Genomic DNA, 4,345 nt, shown 5'->3' on the forward strand with positions numbered 1-4,345 from the left:
TACTCAAAACACATCAGTGTTGATTCTGTAACACCAATTATCATCAAGTTGTCATAATTTTTAACAAGAAATGTGTAGAGAATACCTAAATTATTTACAAAAATAAATTAAAGATTACATTTGAGCAGTTTAGTTATTTTCAGTACTTCAGTTTTGGGTCGTAATGCGATCCATATTTAAAATAAAAAAAAGAAAAAGAAAAAGAAATACATGTAGTTTTCAGAAATATACACGAAAAATCTTTGCACCTCGCTGCCGAAACCCGGGATCGAACCAGGGACCTTTAGATCTTCAGTCTAACGCTCTCCCAACTGAGCTATTTCGGCGCGGATGAACATTATGGTTCCTAGAAGCTTCTTAAACATTAGCTCTACTGGGAAAAACATTACTATGGCGAAATATTTGTCACTGTTTACACTCACAATCAAATTTGCTTAAATAAATCCAATGTACCCGTATGATACCTTTTATAAACTATGAGTTGCCGTGTTACATATCCTTCCGCCGGTTAAGATGAATGAACGAGGCAGCTTTCGGAAATAAATAACTCATGGTTGATCTAAAGCACGTGTAAATGCGAGTGATTGTAGACTTTACTTGCATTAATGTGTACATGTGTGTAAAGTTTGTGAAATTACCTTACTTTATCAGGCCAAAACGATGGCAATGATGGACCTTCGTTTTGGTGGATACGCTTTACCCATGTTTTTCCCGGTGCGAACACAAGATGGCGGTATTGTTTACAAAAAGAAAACACTGCAGTAAGCTACATGCCAAGGTACGTTTGTAAAATTTATGTCGTTTGAAAAATCTACATTTGTGACATTTAAATATTTTCAGCTTGTGAAATACAGATGTGATAAGGGTGCACTATGTAATTTTGCCAGAAATGTTCCACAGTTTGGCATTAAGTTCATTTTATATTTCATTCAATGCTTTGTTGCTAAAAAAAAAATTAAAATAAAAATCTTCTCCACAGATCTGATCTGTAACTTGGCCTGGCCCTGCTTGTTTCCATGGAGATCTACAGGTTTTATGTCATACTGCGGAACATTTTAGGTAAGGCAATAACATCTCCATTGGTGCATTACATTGTTCATCTTTAATATTTGGCCATTCTTTCCAAACTCAAGTAAAACATGAGGAAACTTGTATTGATTTTAATGGACAGAGAAGAATTAGCTCCAACTTTGTAGACTTCAAATCTTCTAAATTAAGAATCCAATACTTAAAGATGTTTATCACTGAGACAATAAGTGGACTGAAGGATCCAAAAGGAGGACTAGGCTCTACTTTATTTCTATCACTCATTTGAATTGGAGAATGGCCCGGGCATTTGAGGTAATTAAATGCTATGCCATAAATCACTGTTGTTTTTAAAGATTGCCTCTGGCTGCAGGAGTCGGGGGTAGCCTAAAGCAGGATTAGTGGTTAGAGTGCCTCAGTTTGTCTTATATTTAATCTATCGTTTCTGCTCCTGTGATTGTGGAGAGAGACACCAGTTTAAAGCAGCACTGTGTAACTTTTCTGGTGAAGGATTTGCTACCTGCTTGCCTGCTTGTGTCCATGGAGAGGTTATTGCTCTGTCACAATATTGTAATAGGTGGTTTTCAGACTGAGATTATGTCATACAGATTTCCCTATGGATTACATTCTATTTATATCTAAAACATATCTAAAAGGTAAATTCACAAATGTTGAACCTTAGGGATATAACAATAACCGAAATATTGTGGTATCGTATCGTCAAAAGTCTCACAATACTATCGTGGACTGTCACAATATATCGAATTACAAGTCCCTTTGCTTAAATACATGGTTTTACATTAGCAAAAGCTTCTGAATATTGGAAACTACATATCCCATGATTCATTCCAGCGCAGACAACATGAAGATATATGTTTTTTACTTGAATTTTTGAGATTATGATGGAAATAATTCTCACCAAAATCTTGTAAAGGTATTTTAAAAGCAAAAAAGTGTCCCACGTACAGCTATATCAGCCTCTTCAAAATATCACAATAAATATCGCACCGTGAGATGCATATCGTGATAATATTGTACCATGAGATTTGTATATCGTTACATCCATATTGAACCTGATTACTTTTTATTCCTGACCTCAGAACTCACTGTATTACAATAACAGTCTGCGCTCTAAGAATATTAATTTTAGTTGCCTCCTATCTATATTAATTATTATTGGCCTTTAGAATGTTGTGATATTATCTGAAACCCAGCATAAAATGATCTATCGCCATGGAGACAGCAGGTGATGCCACTTGGCCAAGTCAAAGGTTGGATCTGTGGAGAGGCGAGCCCACTAAGCAGACATGGTATTAGTATATGCATGGAGAGAAACAGATGATGTACATCCCATCCAAAAAGTTACATCATTCACCTTTAATGCCTGTGTGTGTGGAATATTCTAGGCAAGGCAATGACATAGTGCACCGTAATCTCTCTCCATTTTACAATACCAGTTTTTTAAATACCCACGTAAACTTCATATTTTTTGAGTTTTGTGGTTTCCAAAAATAAATAATAAATGTATTCTTCTCATTGACTGATGGAAAGTAAGTAAGAATTAGTAGCCAATCTTGCAATAAAATCTATCATAGAGATCAACCAATATGTTTTTTTTTCCATGACTGATGTCGATACTGATAGTTTAGAACCCAGAGAAAACAATGGCCAATAAACTCTGCTGAGATGTAGTGCTGATTTTGATTATTTTCCACAAATACTGTTATTTAAATTTACTCGAAATTCACACAGAGCCCCGTTTTTTTACCATTAACCTGTAAGAGAGATGTCAGCCAACTGATATATCCGTCTATCTCTAATCTATAAGCAGTATTCCACAACTCATACTAATGCTGCCACTGATTTCTTTATAAGGGAGAACTACTTAGGTCAAAAACAGTATGTTGTGATGCTTATAAGCCAACTGCATTTTTTTCTGACAAGCAAAATTTGCAGTCTATGTCTTTATTGTAGGATTCAGTTGAAATTTCATACTGTTTATTTTTTGCAGAGAAAATTATGTTATTTGAATAATAATAGTCACATTGTGATTTTAACAAATTGTGATGATTCTATACAGCCATATTGCTGCTATTGTAATGTAATTGTGATGTTATGTAAGTGGTGCTTTTTCACACAAATCTTCATCAAAATTATGCCTCCCTCTCTCTCTCTCTCTCCCTCCCTCTCTCTCTCTTTCTCTCTGATGTTCCCTCAAGGTGACTTTGCTTCCTCCATAGACTCAGACACTGCAGCTGTTGGCTCTTTGTTCTGGGGAGGCCTGACTGCGCGGACGAGAGGAGCAGACTGCCAGAGAACGAGAGAAGTAAGAGGAGGGGAGAGAAAGAAAGAGAGAGGGCAAATTGGCAAAGCTGAGGAGGTGGAGGTTGATGATGACAAAACAGCTTGAAAGAATCTGAAGTGATTGATCATAAGACAAAACAGTAAGTTCAGAATGTGCCCATATCAGAATACAATCTTGTGCTGGAAATCAAAGTCCTTAACAAGAACAGGAGGAAAGTAGAAAAATTCGTATGGTTACATGCTAACTAAATTACATGTAAGAATATTCAAGTTGCATTTAGTTTAAAGTTCAGAAAGGGAAACATTTGAACATTAGCTGCTATCTTGAAAATTTCACTCAAAAGTGCTGAAAATGTGCAATATTTATTTGATTTATTGAATACATGAAAAGGCCCATATTACGCTATTTTCTGATCCTTGTTTAATGTTGTATCCTCATCAGAAACATAACTGGAGTTGTGTTTTGTTTCATTCACATGTTTAACACACAAACCCTGCAGATTTAGGTTCTTTAAAGAGAGTTTCACCTTCATTAGAACCATTTATTTCCCTGATATCAAGTTGGCCTGATGTAAAAAATGTAACCAATATTTGATACCGATATGTTTTTAACATCTTAATAATCTCTAAATAAATAAGGCTAGAGTAGATCTGATAAGTCGTCATTAATGGGCCAATACAAAGAATACACTATTTATGGCTTTCAGTCAAAGCTTCCGGTTAATTGGAAAACAATTTTTGACTTTTGACCATTCAAAATATTTAATATTTTAATTTGAATTGTAATTGCTATGACGGTCTTAATTTCTCCTCAAACCCATGACCCATGAAACCCATGAATCATAAATGACAAAAGTGGATGTTTTTTCAAGCAGAGTATATAGTATAGTATAGTATATGTTATGCATCTTAAATTACACTTTTTTGAAGATTCCTAAACTAAAATGTTACTTGTTTTGCCATCTTTTGTTTGAAAAAGTTGAGTATCTTTGTTAGTGATTAGTTGTCACGTCAT

At 34.9% G+C, this 4,345-nt stretch overlaps 1 non-coding gene across 1 annotated transcript; it reads right to left on the minus strand.

Moving 5' to 3' along the window:
• Positions 1-253: 253 nt before the first annotated feature.
• On the minus strand, positions 254-326 carry trnaf-gaa (transfer RNA phenylalanine (anticodon GAA)). The gene has a single exon. It is a non-coding gene; the product is annotated as a tRNA-Phe (tRNA).
• Between the last annotated feature and the right edge of the window lie 4,019 nt (positions 327-4,345).

The sequence above is a fragment of the Boleophthalmus pectinirostris genome, unplaced genomic scaffold (genome assembly GCF_026225935.1).
Source record: "Boleophthalmus pectinirostris isolate CB_2022bp ecotype Guang Dong unplaced genomic scaffold, ASM2622593v1 HiC_scaffold_3, whole genome shotgun sequence".
Classification (NCBI taxonomy): domain Eukaryota; kingdom Metazoa; phylum Chordata; class Actinopteri; order Gobiiformes; family Gobiidae; genus Boleophthalmus; species Boleophthalmus pectinirostris.